Below are 18,951 nucleotides of genomic sequence, written 5' to 3'. Positions count from 1 at the left end.
CAATGGGAATGATAAAGGCTACATCCAGAAGCTGCAACAAGCTGAACATACAAACGATTCTCAGTTAATTTTGTTTCTTCCTTCTTGTTTCTCTATTCACCTGCATTACATCCTTTCCTTCCTTTTCTTCCCTCCTAACACAAGTACTCTCTTCTCCATCACTATGTTCTCCACTAAGGCTTGGGCCCAGCCTGGGGTGTGGTTTCTCACACATGCACCTTGCTTCCTGGAAATGATCCCAAGTCATCCACATTCCCACCAATCTTAGCCATGGTCCTCTTTCTGCAGGCTTGAGCCTTCTGAGATTGCTTTGATTACAAGTGCTCTTTCCAAAGAAGCCAGGTAGGTGACTCTCAGAAAATATTTGTGTTTCAAGACACAATGGTTTGAGGGGTAGATCTTGAGGCTGTGGAAGAGCCTGGCTAGATGCAAGTCTAATGCGCCCCAAATATTCCATGGCACCTTTTCAAGGCTCTGAGTCTCGGCGGGTGTGGCCCATGTCTGGGCATCTACTGTCCAGGAGGCTGATTAAATTTTCCAAACAAGGGAATAAATATAGCATGTGCACACATGGACCTCTGTGATCCTTTGATTGAATGTGCTCTTCCTCACTCCATCTTACACAGGTCAGATTTCAAGAGGGGAAGAGATGAGCCTCTCTGTTATGGAATCAGCCTGCTGTAGCCTGAAGAGTGGGGACATTTCGACAAGCATTAGAGGCAAATAGGGACAAATTCCCTCCCACCCACCCACCTACTGGTCTCTCTCCTCTCCACATTCTTTATCCTGCTGGTCTTTCCTTTCTTTTTTTAAATTTTTTTAAGATTTCTCTTCCTCCACTGACAAGGCCCCATGGGTAACCACCTTCTTCTTCCTTCATTCTGTTGTTTCCTAAAACAAAATGACAAAAAAAAAAAAAAAAAAAAAAAAAAAGCTTTCCTAAATCAAAGATAGCACAAGCAGCACCTTCTGTTTTGTTGGTCTCTTGAAAAAATATCTTTGAATTCTTCTTCCTTGAACCAATGGGGGCTTCTTGCCCTTTGCCATAGGTTCTGAGCATGAGGATCTCAATTGTAACTGCACAGACATTTAATTAGACTGTGTGGGGGGTGAGTAGGGGTTGGGGGCGGGGTGGGAGGACGGTTTGTGTCCTTCTACAGCTACAGAGCAAAGGCTGCCTGTGGAGCTGAGAATACAGAATGCAGAGCTCCCCTGGATGGCAAAGAATGGCCAGGCTTTCTGTTCATGGGGAGGGTTATGCAGAGATTAAAGGTGGGGAGGGGGCCTAGATATGGTACTCTCCCCTCCCCCAGACACTGCTGAATGGAATACTATCTTTAAATCTAATAGGGCCTTCCGGAACTAAATTCATACTTCATGGAATTGCAGTGACCTTGAGAGGTCATCCAGTGCAGCTCCTACATGGTAGGGGTGGGTCTGGGGGCCAGTCCTGCCCTCAGTACTTGAGGTTGAAAGGCAGCAGAACTCTAGATTTATTTAGGTACCTTCCTTATGAAAGGGAATAATGTGATTCAGAAGATCCCCTTAATCCCTTTTCCTCCATCTTTCTTTTCTTCTTCTCTCTGAATTCCCCTTTAATAATCTAAAATAGCAGGCTTACAATGGAGGATGCAGAGGAGGAAAGCATATTCAAAGGTACTGTAGGGTCACCATTTCTGTTCCTTTTTCTCCCTGCCTTAAGCCCTGCTTCGGGGAATAAGCAGACCTATAAATGAGATGTAGCTCATTCATGAATTGCTTGTGTATTACTTGGGAACACATTTTCCCATCAAAAAATGATTGATGATTTGGTTCTTATGCTGGCCCACAGATGCCCATTAACCTAATAGTGGCCTTGAAATATGAGTCTCCTCGAGTTTCCTGAGAATTATATAAGCAGAGAGTTCTCAGCAGCCTACGTGAGGACCCCCAAGCTTAATTTTTGAGTCTTTATGAGTGCAGAGCACCTAGCTCAACCTAAAGCCCTCTGAGGCAATGCTGGGGTGGTAGGGCAATTGCCAAGGAACCATTTGCATTAACTTTGGGATTAAGACAGACTTTGGTTCTGATCTTGATTCCCGAAACTCTGGGATTGGGAGTGGCTGGTGGAAGGAGGAGGATGATATGACCCTCCACACATTCTCAGAGGTCAGGGTCGTCCAGTGGAAAGTGCACCAGGCCTGTGCTACATAGTATGGTTCTAAGTGTTGGCTTAACCACTTTTTACTTTTACATTATTGAGTGAGTCATTCAACACCTCTGGCTTCATTTTCCTTAAAGGGAATACAGACAAACATGAAGAAACACATATAAAGAGATATATATACACAAGCCGATCCAGAAATAAACATAAGTCCATAAATATATTCAAATGAGAGCAGGAGTGTTGGAAGAATGTGATTGGAACTGAGTAGTGGTGGCCTGCAAAGACTACGAAGAGGGGAAGGGGAAATAATATTTATTGAACACTTACTATGAATCATGCACCATCTTGAGTGGTTTGCATAGGGCAAGTTGGGAAGAAAATGTTATTTAAATATATCACACCAGCATTCTGAGAAAAGAAATTGTCTTTCTTTAGAAAAATACCTTCGATAAGCCACTTTGTGTGAGGAGGGTGAGGTATTGAGGGCATCTTTTGGAAGAGGCAGGAAAACAAAGAGGAATGCCAAACTGTTCTGCATCAGAAATGAATAGAGTTTCTGGTTCAAAATGGGCAGACTGGGGCAATAAATTACCCTCTCATCTCTCTGGAGACCCCATTAAAATGATGCTAAAGAATACAAAAGTGAATAAACCCATAATAATAAGGGAATAGGGAGTGAGGTCAGAATCACCAGCAGATGAAAGATTTCAACGAATCCTTGGAAAATGAGACCTAGATGAAAATGCATTGATAAATGAAGCGGAGTGAGGAGTCAAAGCCCAGAATACATTCAGGTGGCAGCTGCAGAGGCAATGGAAGCCAATCTTCCTGGCAGAACAAAAGAAGGCTCTGGGCTAAGAGTCAACAGGTGTGGGGAGAAGGAGGGTGGTGCAATCTGGAAGTGTCTCCACTGCCCTCTCCGCTCAGCACAGAGCTCCTCTTGTACAGAAGGTAGGCAGTCTAGGGCTTCCAGTGTGGGTGCTGGAACCCCATAAGCCTCCTCATCGGGCTCCCACCTTACAGATGACTTTTCAATCTGTACCCTAAAGCAAAGCCCGCCACTGAAAAGCTCTGTCCTGTGAACTTCTCACTCAAGGAAGCCCTCCGGGGAAAGAGATTTACATACACAACAGCTACATGGGCAGTCAGGTAGGTCCTTGTTTTTAAATCCTACTGTGCAAATCCCAGAATGCCAGATATACTGAGAAAGTCATCCAAGGGAATTATAAAGACCAAAGTAAGCAAACAGAACAACTGACTGGGAAGAACCCCAGTTAGCTCAAAAAAAAAAAAAAAAAAAATGGAGAAAGCTTTCTAAATGTTAACTAACGACCCCAGAGAACCTCAAGATAATGTGTCCATCACTGCCATCATCAGCACCATCACTGTCATCACCATGACTGACACTTCCTTAGCCTTCTCTGGTCAGGCACTGTTGGAAGCACTTGACGGGCATTAACTCATTGAATCCTCAAATATCATGGGAGGTGCCTCCAACCATCATCCCCCCATGATGGAGATGAGAAAGCTGGACACAAAGAGGTTTAAATGATTTGCCCAGGTTCACACAAACAGGAAGTGGCAGGGTTGAGATTTGAATTCAATTGGTTTGATTTCTATGTTTGTGCTTTCAACCACAACTTTGGACTTTCTCACATTAAAAATAAAATTAAAATTAAATTAAAAATTTAAAAGATAACCCCCCAAACCCCACAATCCCTCCAAAACAGTCTATGAAATAGAAATAATTAAAGAACAAGAGAATCCTTGTGGAAATTAAAAATATATGATTGCCAAAATAAATAATTTGATAGAAGAGCTGGAAGATAGGGTCAAAGATACCCTCCAGTATAGAGAAGAGAAAAAGAGAGAGAGAGAATGAGTAAGAGATAGAAGGAAATTATCAAAGAAATTATCCATGAATGTTTCCCAGAGTAAGAAAATCATGAGTCCTTAGGCTAAAGGCCATATTAAGTGTCTAACACAAGAAAATTGTGTTACAAGAATGACAAACAGTAAAATCACGAAATGACACTGACTGGCCTCATCTGAAATGGTCATCATCAGCCTCCAGTGGGCCCCTGGGGCTACCCCACACCCCATTATATTTTCTTCTGACTCACCTGACCACTGTTTTACATCATCCCTTGTCTTCTTGATCCTCAACAAATGTCTTGCCTATTCTCTCTCAGCTGAAAAAAAAAAAAATGGCAGGAACAGAAGAGAACTTCCCCCACACCCACCCACACTTGTACCCATCTGCTTGCATCTATGCCCAGATACCCTGCCTTCTATGAGGTAACCGCACTAAACTGTCTGAACTTACACCTAAAGCCACTGCATCAAGTGGTCCAGACCCCATCCTGCTCCCCATTCTCCCCTTAGCACATCTTCCCTCTCATGCTGCTCATCCTTTTTTACATACAAACAGCTCAAACAGACCACTCTCCTCTCTACCTCCCTCCAGCAACTGCCTCATTCTTCCCTTTATAGAGAAAGATCCCCTTGGAAGAGCTACTATACTCTCTGTATAGTTTCTCGCTTCCTATTTTTTCCTTGACTCCTCCTCAGTCAGGTCCCCCACTCCTCAAAACTGATATTCTTAAATTCACTATTCACTTGAACTTTAAAAATAACTCGATGTTCACTTCTTAATCCTCAATCCATGTGACACATTGCAGAGTTCTGATACAGGTGATAACTTGCCCTTCCTTAAAGTTACTTCGTTCATTTGGTTTCTGGACATCACAGTTTTCTGCTTTTCTCCTTCCTCATTGGCTACTTCTCAGTCTTCTTTCCTGGCTACTTTTTATCTCTCTGATCTCTGAATTCTGGTCCTTTTGGAGCTGTCCAGAGCTGCATCTTGGATATCTTCTATCCTCTGTCCACATTGACTCCCTGTGATTATGATGCTTGTGAGGGTGGATTTTTCTTGGCCCTACCCTGTTTGGGGTTTGCTGACCTTCTTGAATCTGTAGGTGTATGTATTTCACTCAGAGAAGTTTGCAGCAATTATTTCTTCAAATAATTTTTTAACACTTTATGTTTTTCCTCTTCTTCTTCTGGGGTACTGATGGCATGAATATTAGAAATTTGTTATTGTCCCACAGGTACCTTAACTGTTTTCCCCTAATCTTTTCTCTCTGTTGCTCAACTTGGATAATTTTTAACAATCTATTTTATTTTATTTTAAATATTTATTTATTTATTTTAGAGGGGGAGGGTCAGAGGGAGAGGTATAGAGTCTTAAGCAGACTCTGCTGAGTCCAGAGCAAGCCCCACCCGGGGCTTGATCTCATGACTTTGAGATCACAAGTTGAGCTGAAACCAAGAGAGGAACGCTCATCCTACAGCACTACCCAGGTGCCCCAACAATCTATTTTAAAGTTTACTTATTCCTTTGTTGTCTCCATTCTACTATTGAATTTTGTTATTGTGTTTTTTGGTTCTATAATTTCCACTTGATTCTTTATATCTTATACTTTTTTTCTGATATCATCTACCTTTCAAAAGTGTTTCCTTTTATTTATTGGAGTCTCTTTATAATAGATACTTTAAAGTCTTTGCAGGATAATTCCAACACCTGTTTTCTTGGCATTGGTGTTTGTTAATTGTATTTTCCCATTGGAGTTGAGATTTTCCTCATCTTTTATATGCTGAATAATTTGAACTGTATCCTGGTCATTATGAATATTATGGTTTGAGTCTCTGTTCCTAGTTTATATCCTTTGGGGAAGTTTTTTCAGGAAGTTAACCTGGTTTGGCTCAGGCTGCACATTCCAACCGGCCTTCAGTTGGTTATGGTTTCAATATCAGATCTACTTCAAGGTGTTTGATTGCCACTTTGATCAGTTCCTGTACCCCACCAGTGGCCAGCGTGGAGACCTGGGTGGTGGTGAACTGTTCAGTTCTCAAGGTTTCGGGTTCACTGTTTAGGCTCAGACACATGCACACACAGCTCAGGGAGATCCTGAGAACTGATATACAACTTTATGGAGTTGCTTTCTTGAGGTCCTCCTGGTAATTTCCAGGTCCCTGGGCCTTTTCTATTGCTCCTCTGGACAGAATGCCGTACTTTAGTTTTTTCACTCTGTCTTACACTATTTGCAACTGTGCCCACTTCAGGGGTCAAGAAGTGAGAAGATAGAAAAAAAATCAATCGGAGTTTGCCCCATATTCTTCTCTGATTGGAGGGGAAGGTACTTCTGCCTCAGAGATTTAAATATCTGGGACTCCTAATGGCACTGCTGACATGACAGGAGAATCGGAAACACACAGAACAGAGAAAATAAAGCAGAAGAGAGAAAAGCATAGAACTCCCCACTCTCTCTGAATGCTAAGTCCCTTCTCCCACTCTTTTTTTTTTTTTTTTTTTTTTGGAAGAGTAATCACATTTATTGGTTGATGACTAGGGTAGACAGTCACTACATCTGGGCCAGGCTGTCCGAATGCTCCCTGCCTGGGTACCAGGAAGGAGCCGGTCTCGGTCACATGGTCAGGTATACTAGTAGTCCAGCTGTACTACTTCGATGGGTAGCCTCCGCCCCAGCCAGAGATGGGTCGTGCGGTCTCACCCATCACTCTGTTGGCCTGGGCCTCAGGCGCAGTGCCTCAAAGCCCATCGTCTGCCTGCCTGCCCCGCCTCCGGATGAGCAGGGTGTGGGGACAGGAGAGCCTGGCTGGGACCTTCTCCCACTCTTGATTCAGAATCAGATGGCCCTTCTTGGAGCTCTTTGCCCAGGCCTGGGGATACCAGAGGAAACATGGAAAATGTACTGCTGGTTTGGTATACCTCGAATTCTTGTCTTCTTCCCCAACCTGCCTGTTCCTATTCACTTTTCAGAGTCCTTAAGTAGTTGTACCATTCATTCTATATGGATTTCATAGCTGTATTCAGTGTGGGAGGCAGGGTGGTATGTGATTGGTTCATCAATCCAGATTTATAGGTTTGAAGGCAAATGTATTGAACCTAGAGCCAGTGTTATTTGTGAAGGATAAATAGCATCATTTTCAAAAATCCAAAGACTGAGAACACTTGCCTCCTAAACATTCTTCCTAAGGAAATTACTTGAGGATGTACTCCTACAAAACAAAGATAAAATAAAAAAGGAATGCATGAGATCCTGGAAACTGTACAACTAACCTATGAGATATGTGAATATGCAAGATAATAACTATGATAGACCCGAAGGGCAAATTGTCTAGATTAGAGCAAATGGTATGATGCTTCTAGAATTCTATTTCTGTGAATTAAATGGATTCCATGTAATAAATAGTTGAAGGCCTAATGATATGAGGTTATACTGAAGGCAAATTATTCTTTTCTCTAGAAGGAAAGAAAGACAATTTCAGAAAATGCAAAAATTCACACAAGAAATTAATGGTCTATATTTTTTAAGATTTATTTATTTATTTTAGAGAGAGAGCATGAGTGGGGGAAGAGACAGAGGGAGAAGGGGAGAGGGAATCTCAACGGACTCTCTGCTGAGCATAGAGCGTAACAAGAGTCTCCCCACAACCTTGAGATCATGATCTGAGTCAAAATCAAGAGTCAGTTGCCCAATTCACTGAATCACTCAGGTGCCCAAGAAATGAATGATCTATATTTGAATCAAAATAAAGTTTGTCATGTTTTATGTGCAGTGCTTGAGTGTGGAAAAAAGAATACATTTGATCTAGATCATAGCAAGATTGTCTTTCAAGTGGCAAAGGAATCATGGCATTTGATCCATTTGGGAAAGGCATAATTCTAACTCACTTCCTGGCTATGCAGTGAATAATATTTTCATAGAAATATTAACTTAAATGCCAAATGAATACCAATGGATTAGGTCATGCTGAGGTAACAACCTCAACTCTCGTTGACTCTCATTGACATGAAAGTTTATTTCTTGGTCACCTCCATGGTCTAAGCAGGTCAGCACAGAACTGTGCTCCCTCTAGTCCCTCAGGGATCCAGGTGACAGAAGCTCTTCCACTTTGGAGCTGTACCATCTAGAACAGTTGACTTCAGCTACAGCAGCAGAAAGCTCAGTAAATCTCACTGGGTTTTCAGTATCTCAAATTGAAAAAAATTAAGAGATTTCTCACATTTCTGTGGCTAGAACCAGTCATAGTTCTCTTCCCACTAGACAGTGAGGAAGATGGAAATGTAGGGGAGCAAATGGAGTGTTTGGTGGCCATCACTCTGCACTATCACTGCTTATTGGCATTCAACTTTTATAATAACTTATATGAGAGTTACAAACTGGTCACCTAGAACAAACATCAGATGATGGATGCTACTTTGAGTATATAGAATTTTTTTAAACTGTAATGTTTTTAAGTTGGACACATTATTTCTGGTTCAGTACAGTCATCAATGCTCCCCCTGCCAAGACTCTGGGTCAGTTGACTCATATACACAGCCAGTATGGTCCTTGTGGGCACTTGCAGCCCCTACAATATAATGCAGGGCAGACCTGAGAACGCTCAGTACAATGTAAATGTTGTCAGTCTGGAGAGTGAAAAGGTAGAGGTACAGCTGACAGGGAGGAGTGTGGAAAAATAGATGAGAAGTAGAAGGAAATGTGGGTGTGCTCATACATTCCTTTTATAAGGCAGGAAGGCAAAATGTATGACCTGATATAGATGAAACAAGACGTGTATATTCACATGTATTATTTAAAATTATGAATGCAATTAATAGAACTAAAACATAATAATCATGAGAGCTGAGAAGAGAAGAGGGAGTCACCTTGGGTATGGTGTGAATATAACTCTTGATATTTTCTAGCAGGTAATCAATAGATAATATCTGTGGTCAATAAATCAAGAAATGGAGGTGTAAATACACCATTTAGAGTAGGGAAGAAACCAGTAGGAGCTCTCAAAACAGAAATGGCTTAACATGCTTTCCTTTGGGGAGTAGAATTCCAGGTGGGGGGAGGAGAAAAGATTTAATTCCAGTATAAGAATGTCTGTACTCTTTGGTTCTTTAAAAAAAAAAAAAAAAAAATATATATATATATATATATATATATATATATATATATATATGCCTTGCTCTGATTTAAATATTTGTAAATTCTTTTTATAAATAAATGAACAGAATATGGGTGTGGGGAGAGCAGGAAAGATTCGAGAAAGGAGGAGGTGGGGAGAAGGAGGATGAGAGAAAAAGTACAGATGCCATAGTGGGAAGATGGAGTCCATGGAGAAACGCAGAGGTAAGACATTCTCCACTGGGTGGCTTACAGACTTTTAAGGATATAAAACCTGATATTCAATTTTAGGTTGTTTGCATTGTGGGGATATAAGTCCTTGTCATTGCCCCAAACATTCTGAGTGTCTGCTACAGCCATAACTGGTTTCTATGTTTAAATAGGAGGGAGATCCTAGAGAAAGGGACTGGGCACAGAGTCCAGGGCAGAGATAAGTAGAAAGAATGGCAGTCAGAAGGGAATGAGATAAGTTGCAGCAAGAATTCAGAAACTGAAGAGATCATTAAGATTTAAGGTCTCTGACATTCATGGGAATCTTGGAAAGACATTAGTTTCCCACGAAATGTGAAACAGGAAGCTTATCAACTGCATTTAAAGTCAGAGGACAGAGTGACCTTAGCTGACATCTGGAGTATGTTAGTTATCTTACTGGATCCTCAAAGCAATCTTAGGAGTTATTTATTCATTAATTCAACAAACATTTGTTAAATATTTACCTATAGTTCCACTCAGTAAGTCTTTGTCACTATTCTCTAGGCACTTAGAGTCTAATAAGGAAGATATTACAATATAAGGTCACGAACATATGTACTAGCCCCATGAAAACATGGAGAAGGAGCAGCTAACTACCCTGGGCTGGGAAAAGATAGAAAGCTACACAGGAAGATGCTCAGGCTGAACTTTGCAAAATATAAAGAACTTTGCTTAGCAGGGAAAAGGGGCAGAGGTCAGGAAGTACTCCGAAGGGGGAACAGTGAATGGGAAAGCACAGAAGCAAAACTCTGTGACTCACTAGGCTATGTTTCAAGGAGGACAGAGGACAGATGGGGGAGACCACAGTGCTAGGCAGGGTCCCTTGTGGTGTGAATAGGGGCCCTGTCTACAGTTTGGGTCACCCCAAGTCAGCCTGTTAACACCCAACACTTCCATTCCATTAAAGAAATACTGCTCTACTCAGTGGGAAAGATCCATGAACCAGGCCACCCTCTTGGAACCAGTGCTGGGTCATGACACCCCAGGACAGCCCCTAGCAGGAATTTTGAGCTTCTTTGGGTATTTGGTCTAATGCATGTGTTGGGGTATAATGTAGGGAGTACCCTGAAGGGCCGAAACAGGAGCCAGTACCCACATACACCCTGTTCAGATCTCGGTTTGGGCAAAGGTGCCCCACTGCTCATCCTGGGGATGGAAACTTAAGACAGTTTCAGCATGTTACTCCAAGGTAGAAAGATGCTCTGGCAGCCTTGAGAGGGGGTCAGACCAGGACTAGAGAAGTTAGTGATGAGGCCGCTAAGGAATCCAGTCAAGAAATGAAGGGAGGGTAAATGAACCGAGGCCCTGGCTGTATGGATAGAGAGGAGGAGATACATTTGAGGATATGATAAAGTAGGATCTATACAGCATGATATTGGTAAGAGTGGGAAGGGAGGAGCCTAGGATAAGTCCCAGATTTCTGGTTCAGATAGTTGGATGGACAGGGATAGCATTCACTCAGATCCAGAACACAGGGGCAGCAAGTTTGCCCACAGGGGCAGCAAACCAAGTTTTGGGGTGGGGTAAGGAGGATAACTAGGAGCTGTGTTTGGAACATGTTGAGTTATGAGATATCAGTGAATCATAAATTGGTGATATATGGCAGGCTCTTGGAGTTCTATAAGCCTTGGGGCTAGAAATACCACTTTTTACCACTATCTATGTCCTTAGCCAAGCTACCTAATCTCTCCAATTCTTTATTTAAAAAAAAAAAAAGAAAAGAAAAGAAAAAAAATGGTGTAATTTTGATGGCTCCTAGCACAGTGACTGTCACATTAATAGTGCTTATTAAATGGTGAAGAAGATGAAGGAAAATGAGGAGAAAGATGTGTCTAGAGATCATCAAAAAAGTCAGGGTTAGAAGTGTGGGTCTGGAAATTTTGGAAGAGGTTATTGAAACAGAAGGTCTAAATGTTCCCACTGAGGGATCTTACATGAAGTGTAGACATTAGAGATTGGAATCGTGAGTGTTGATCTTAGAAGATAAACTGCCCAAGATCATTCTGCAGGGGGGAGACAGAAGTAGAATGTGTCCAGGACCATGTGACCACAAAACCCACATTCTTTTGCCTACATCATGCTGGCTCTTAATGTATTTTTGAAGAAGGAATATGACTTAATAGGGAAAAGAGTGAAGGTTCCCTGAAGACCGGGGAAAGAGGCACATGAGCAGAAAGCCCAACTGTTCCAGGGCATAACAAGGCAGATTCAAAGGCCAGTGTGGTGGACTCAAACCAAGTGCCACTGTTTATGAGTGGGAAGGGGGCCCAGGGTTTGTGAAGCTTGAAGTTTATACAGTGTGGGGGCTATTTTATCTTGAGTTTCCTCTGAAAGCAGAACCCAAGGTAGATACGTGTGTGTGCAGGAGGTCTTTGGGGAGATAATTCCAGGAGGCAGGAATGGGAGGCTGAGAAGGTATAGGAAGTGGAGAAACCCAAAAATGTGTGTTATGGAGGTCACAGCCAGAAACAGCTGGGCTCTATTCCACCTGGGACCTTCTGTGGAGCATAGAGAAGGTGAGTCAGAATTGTCCCCTGGAGAATCAGCTAAGAGAAGAATTTACCATCTTTCAGTGTCTATACTGGTTATGGCATTGTCTTGGGGCATTAACTTCTCCATACTTTAAGGCTGTTCATGTGTGTTTGAATAGTGGGGTCCTTTTCCACCTGCAATGATGAAGCCCCTGGGCAGAAGGCAAAAGACCCATGATGTGTGTCTGAAGCCCTGGTGTTCTGGGCAAGAGGGAACTTGAAGTCTGCATGGAACTATCCATCCTCAGCAGCTGTGGTTGAAATCAGCGTATGTAAGATCTGATGCACAATCTGCTCCTTGCACTCCTCAGATCCTCTTGTGTCTCATGGGAACTCAGCCTGGGTTAGGTTGTTTGCCTCTCTGGGTGACCTGGATCTTCATCCCAGGGAGTTATAAGCTCTTTTCCCTTCCAGGCTGTGATTGCTGCCCATTCATGTTTGTCACAAAGCAAGGGGGCACCAAGGAATGCCTCAGGGACTCACTGGAGCCCCCTACATGTTTCTTTCTTCCTATTACATAGCAGCAACTCTGGCTTCTTATAATTATTAAGATCTGCTTTGTTTTTTTTTTAGATCTGCTTTTTGACCTCACCATCTACCAGCATGAGCAGTCTGAAATGAAGGGACAGTCCTTGGAGCTTCAGACTGTGTGGAACCCTTACTGTTCCCTGTCTTGGAACCAGAAACTCTGACGCCAAAGAACCTGGATTTGGAGGGACTCAAAGCACAGATTCTGCAAGTTGGAGTGATAGTGAGAGGGACCACAGTGACATCTACTTCTTGGTTCCTGAGCTTGTATATTCTAGCCACTAAGGACACAGAACTATGGATCGGCTACAGGCTCAGCATGTGCTGTTCTACAGCACAGCACTCCAACCTCAGAGGGTGCTGCCTCTAAGCTAGGGTTTTAGGTGGGCTCCGTTGTTTTGGCTTCCTGCTTCGATATGGTATGTGTAGTATCAGTGGGTCAGAGAGCCAAGAGTCCATTCTCATATCTTCATCGTCATAAAATATGTCCCTTGGTCTGACTATGTTACGTGGCATCCCGTGTCAGTGAACCTGCATTTCTCCAGCCTTCAGAGAGTGATGCTGGCAGAGGTGCTTCAGATAATAAAGACAAACCCATATCTAGAGTAGGTGTCAATTCCAGAAAGGACAAAGCACTTCTCCTTTCAGGGGAGAAGGGGTCCAATGTAATCCACCTGCCACAAGAGGTCAATTTGTCTTCTCAACATGTGGCATCACATTGAGATCTCAGCAATGATTTCTGCTCCTGACATTCAGTAATAGCAACAGCTAGATCAGCCTTGGTGACGAGGAGCTCATGCAGTTGGGCCCAGGCACAGCCTCCATCCCTGTGGCATTGGAGAAGCCCCAGAACAGAAAGCAGAAGATGTGCAGCTGTCTACTGCAGCTAGAGCTGACATCACTAGTGAAGTGAGGGGATATGACACAGAAGTATCGGATCCAGTGGACTCCTTTAAGATAAAGAAATGAAAACATGTCTTCTGGCAATTAAAAATCAAAGTCGCCACTTGAACACATTGCTAGACGCTGGAAAGTTTTCCAAGAGTGAAAGATGCTGATGATGATGCTGGGATGGGCACAGGGTACGGTTGGAGGAGGGCTTCCCATCCTGGTTCAGGTGCTTGTTAAGCATCAAGGATCCCATCTGGAAAAGCCTTTGGAAGAAGCTGTGGGAACCTGGCAAAATGCCAGTCTTGCTTGTTGCTCTGGAGGTTGCTAGTGCTTTCCTGGCTTAGCATCAGAGACTATCAGAGGTAGGTGGGACTGTAGGGACAGCCCAGGCTAATCCCTATTCTACAGATGAGGATCCTGAGGCCTGGCGTTCGCAAGGGCAGCCCAAGGTCATTCAGACAGTTGACAGAGGCAGGTTAGCACACTGTGGCTTAAGGTTAAAGTTGGGGATCTTAAGGCAAAATTTCTTGGTAGACTCCACTTATATTTTTTAATTACAGTATAAGCACACGCTCAGTAAAAGCCTGGCCTGTGTCCTTGCTGCAGCATAAAGGAGAGGGCCAAGGAACACTTGGGCAGACTTTGTGCTAGTGGTCACTTGATGCCTTCCTCACTTCTCTACCCCAGTGTCCTGAGGGAATCTAACTAGACGGTGCGTTTGCTGCACATCTATTGCTGTGTTCCTCTTATAAAAATTGTGTAAGATGATTTTTGTTTTTGTTTTCCTTAAGATGATGCTTTGGTTGTTTGCATGCTGGGAAGTCATAAAACCATCTTTTCTTCTGCCTTCTCTTTTAAAATCCTAGAAAGTAACCTATTTTCCACCTGAGATAGATTGATCTATCAATCTGTTTGCCCATCCATCTACTCATCCATTTCCTTTCCTTCCTGCCTTCCCTCCCTCCCTCCCTCCCTCCCTCCCTCCCTCCCTCCCTCCATCCCTCCCTCCCTCCTTCCCTCCCTCCTCCCCTGTTTCTCTCCCTGTCTCTCTCTCCTCTACCTCCCCTCTCTGTCTTTCTCTTAGTTAAACTCCTATAAAAGTAAGATCGCGGCTTAAGAGGAGGGGCCCTTCCTGAAATAGGAGAATGTTCTCTAATGAGGATGACTTGCTCAGAGGTGTGTTCTGTTCCCTGGCTATTGAAACAAGGCAAGGTGTTAGGAATGACAACAGGTCCTTGGCCATCACTTATCTTACTAGAGAGAGCTCCTCCCTTCATCCCTCTGGGAGACTTGTTTCTCCCAGGTCCTTACCATGTGCTGGCTATAACCTGGTAGAGTCCAACACACTGTCACTCTGATTTTGCATAGTCCAAGCTGATGGAGCAGGAGCCAAGGAGCTCCAGAGATAAAGGACACCAAGATAGAGGAAGCAGGTATCTCTTGGGTGTTTTTTTCAACAAAGAGCCAAAAAGCATGAGAGACATGGTAGAAATGCCCGTAAATCAACAGTCAGCTCTCTTCTCCTGCTGACACATCTCCACCCTGTGTTGGAGCCCACTGAACCTTATACTTCTTTGTAATTATTATGATCCTGGTAACTATGTGTTCAAGGTTGGCAGAGTTTCAGCCCCACGCAGTAGGTGCTCAGTAAGTATTATGCTGACTAACTGACCGATTGATGGAATGAATGAACGAAGTCACTTTATTCAAGCGCCACATCTTAGCCTAAGACCCTCCTTCTCTCCCCCATCTCCATCCTCACTCTCAGAGATCTTGAAGAAGCCATCTGGGAGGGAAGCTCGGGAAGGAAGGTCAGCCAGCATTGGCAGCCTGTCATCTTCCTGGTTCGCCCCTCTCCAGGGCTCACGCTCACTCTTGCTCCTCCCCTGCTTCCTTCTTCCCTCCCTCCCTCCACTCCTCCCCCATCCCTCTGGAGGCCCCAGACTCAAACTGCTGGGAAGTCTCTTCAAACAGGATTGAAATTGCTTTAAATATTAGAGGATTAGGGGAAGACAAACAGACCTGGGGAAGGTCTGTGTTTGGGGGATTAGGATTAGATCTCCTCTGCTGTCCAAGCATTAGCAGAGGCCGTGCCGCCTGCCTCCAGCTCTGTCCTCTGGAGCCTGGGCAGCTCAGGGTTAGGCCTCCAGGGCAGTCCACATCCTTGGGCTGATCTTTGCACAGAGCTCCATATTGAGAACTTTCAGAGTGAGCCCCAGCTGTGTAGCCATGCTGTTCCCTCCCTGAGTCCTGCTCTCCAGGCAACCACCACCAATTGAGTTAGCCTGAAATAAACACTATTTTCCACCACTGCCTGTAACCTTTGCCAGTGGTACCCACTGACCATACATGGGCTGGGTACTCTACCTTGAACTAGATATTGGTAATGAGGAAAGAGAAGCCCTGTGGCCAGGCAAAAAAAGGTAAATCCAATATATGACAGGAGTTTGGATGCATACATTAATGTCTGTTTGCTTAACTAAGCAGTCAAATGTATCATGCTTCATATCATGGCTAAAGCTCCCTACTGGCTATCATTGAATATCTATCAAAGTAGATTTTATCACTAATTAGAGTCTTCAAATCTTAGAGTTTGAATAGACTGGAGAGGTAAGCCTCCCCTAGAGCATCCCTGATGGGTTATTACCCCTTCTTTTCTGGAACCTCTTGGGTGACAGGCAGCAAGATGGCCCATGTCATGGATGTCCAGTCTGAAATGTTAGAAAACCTCTGGTATTGAAAATGTTCCTCTTTCTAGCAGTAGCTATAGTGATCTCAATTCTTCTCCTAGAATTAAGTATACAGATATAAATCTCAACTTGGAATTTGAAGGGCAGAGAGACAAATTTCTTAAACAGAGCACAAAATGAATTCATCATCAATTTAGAAGTCACCACATTTGGCTACATTAACATTATGAATCTGATCATCCCAAAACTCCATTAAAGTGTGGAATGCAAACCACATGCTAGGGTAAGATAGTTGATACACATACATCTGAGAAAGCACTCCAACTCATCCTGCATCAAAAACTCTTCCAAATGATGAGAACAAAAAGAGACAACCCAATCAAAATGGGTAAAAGATGTGATCAGTCCTATAAACAGCCAGTAAACATGGGGAAAAGAGCTCAACCTCATTAATAACCAGGTAAATGCAAATTGAAACCATGTTGGGGTATTACTACATACTCATCATGTTGGCAAGAAATGGGAATGTGACAATAGCAAATACGCAAGAACATGAGGTGCAGGGTTATCCTTGCTAGTGGGGCCATAAATAGGAATAACCAGTTTGAAAAACGCTGTTCAGTGTGATCTGATTAGGAAATTCCCCAGACCTCACCTTCCTAATCTTATACCCTATGGGAGCATATGTGCACAAGTGATGCTGTTCATAGCAGCCTTATCAGCTTACTGGCTCCAGATTGGAAATAGCCCAAATATTCACCACTATTCAGTTGGATTAATAAATTACAGTATATTCACACAAGGGAAGTAACATACACAACAAAAATGGAAAAACCAAAACTACAAAAAACAGCATGGATAAATCTTGAAAAACTACAATGTTGAGTAGAACCTTTTGGTACATCACACATCTCCAAGTACATAAACTTCAGAAATAGGCAAAAGTAAACTATATCGTTCTGGGTACATACGTAGGCGATAATGAAATTAAAATTTAAATGAAATTAAAAAAAACTGATAGCCATAGAAGACAGAGTTCTAAGGACAGTGGTTTCCTCTGAGGGTGGGAAGCAGGGGTGGTTGTGAAGAAGTAGGAAATGGAGGGGCTGGAAGGAGGTAGCTGGCACTGCTGTAGATCTTGATCTGGTTGGTGGATGCACTAGTTTTCTTTCATGATTGGTTAAACTATAATTTACTTTCCATACTTTTATGCATGCGTATCATATTTCACAATTTAAAAATGTTTTTAAAAATATAATTCTAATTTAGGGGTACCTGGGTGGCTCATTTGGTTAAGCATCCAGCTCTATTTTGGCTCAGGGCATGAACTCAGGGTTGTGAGATCGAGTCCCACTTTGAGCTCTGTGCGAGCATGGAACCTCCTTAAGATTCTCTCTTTCCTAGGGTACCTGGGTGGCTCAGTCAGTTAAGCATCTGCCCTTGACTCAGGTCATGATCCTGGAGTCCTAAGATCAAGCCCCACATCCACCTCCCTGCTCATTGGGGAGTCTGCTTCTCCCTTGCCCTCTGTGCACTCTCTTTCTTTCAAACAAATAAATAAAATCTTAAAAAAAAAAAAGAAATATTTATCTCTTCCTCTTCCCCTCTCCCTACTGTCCATGCACCCTCTCTCTCTCAAAATAAATAAATAAATAAACAGATTCTAATTTTAACAGCTGTAATCCCACTGAAATGTTTTCTTTTCTGGGCCAAATACATTATTTCCCTCAATAAATGTGATTTGAAAGCTTCTGTCACCCTAGAGAGCTTATTATTTCTACCCATGTATCTATGTATCTATCTACCTACCTATTTATCTATCTATCATCCATCCATTTATACAATGACTGTTACCTTCATTAGGGGTGACAGAAGGTAGGAGAGGTGGGGAAAACCCAAATAAGAGTAAGTACAAGTCCAATTTGTACTTTATAAGGTTCAAATGAGGACAGATGCCATCAATAAAATAAACAAACCATTAAATAATAAACAAACCATTAAATATACAAACCATTAGTATGAGAACAGAAGTGTCTACACATTCATAATTTCTTAATTTCTTATCCTTGATGATAATTAGTCCATTGACAGACATTAGTTGGGGTAAGCTGCAAACAGGTGCCAACAGGCAAAATCAACTGCAGAGACGCGAGCTGGCGGAGGAGCCTGCCCAGACCTGGAGGAAGAGTGCCATCTCATCATCTCACCAGATGTGGCCACTGTCTTCCTTGGAGGCGTGGCTTTGTCGCCTCGGGGAATGAGATGGAGCTCCAGACCTCTCCATGCCGAGTGGTCTGGCTGGGCCTTGAGGCAGACCTCTGGTCCCAACACTAGAGGTACCTCCAGAGACTTCCCAGCGGGGATGTATTTAGGTGCAACCAGTCATATCTTCCCCTCCTTTCCTACTGAACACCCCAGGGAAGTGATCGAGCTTGGGGGAAAGTGAGGTCTTGCTGGATCACTTGCAAATGTTCACTAGCAGCGCTTACCTGGCAGTGTGAAATCCCCCAGATGGCCTGGGTAGTGAGAGGGAGGTAAAGGGCACAGGTGAGGCTCAGCAGCAGACAGCCCCTGGGAATGGGAGCTGAAATGCAAATCCCCTATCACCCACCAGCTCTCAGGCTCTGGAGACAGAGACACCTGTGTCTCATCAATGACAACATCTGTCTACCTAGAGCTTCACTCCGGGTCTTTATTTACCATTATTATGACATCAGACTATCCAGTTTTCACCATGCATGTAGCTCTCCTGGGGCCAGGGCTTATCAGCCAGTGTGCCTGCAGTCAGATGAAGGAGAAAGTCTATCAAGGGGCTAAGTCCCTTGACATTGGCTGTGGGCCCTGCCTAGGAACTGCCTTCTGAATCGTGCTGATGGAAGTGTAAATGGATCTAGGCCGGTTGGGAAATTTAATTCTGCTTTTCAGCAAAA

The 18,951-nt window shown here is 43.3% G+C and overlaps 2 long non-coding RNA genes across 3 annotated transcripts in view; one reads left to right on the top strand and one right to left on the bottom strand.

The window, feature by feature from the left end:
• The window catches only part of LOC140631005 (uncharacterized), a 140,677-nt gene extending 126,375 nt beyond the window's left edge, over nucleotides 1-14,302 (top strand). For both annotated transcript variants that reach the window (XR_012028658.1, XR_012028659.1), the window contains one exon: nucleotides 12,486-14,302. This is a non-coding gene — a long non-coding RNA (uncharacterized lncRNA). The remainder of the gene's footprint in view (nucleotides 1-12,485) is intronic.
• Nucleotides 1-18,698, bottom strand: part of LOC140631004 (uncharacterized) — a 43,348-nt gene extending 24,650 nt beyond the window's left edge. The window contains exons 1-3 of the long non-coding RNA XR_012028657.1: nucleotides 18,511-18,698; nucleotides 7,186-7,228; nucleotides 4,270-4,338 (exon numbers count right to left, since the gene is read on the bottom strand). This is a non-coding gene — a long non-coding RNA (uncharacterized lncRNA). The remainder of the gene's footprint in view (nucleotides 1-4,269; nucleotides 4,339-7,185; nucleotides 7,229-18,510) is intronic.
• Between the last annotated feature and the right edge of the window lie 253 nt (nucleotides 18,699-18,951).

Source organism: Canis lupus, chromosome 3 (assembly GCF_048164855.1).
Source record: "Canis lupus baileyi chromosome 3, mCanLup2.hap1, whole genome shotgun sequence".
NCBI classification, from domain to species: Eukaryota; Metazoa; Chordata; class Mammalia; order Carnivora; family Canidae; genus Canis; species Canis lupus.
Note: the sequence above shows the minus strand (reverse complement) of the source record. Positions and strands in the feature narration are given on the sequence as shown.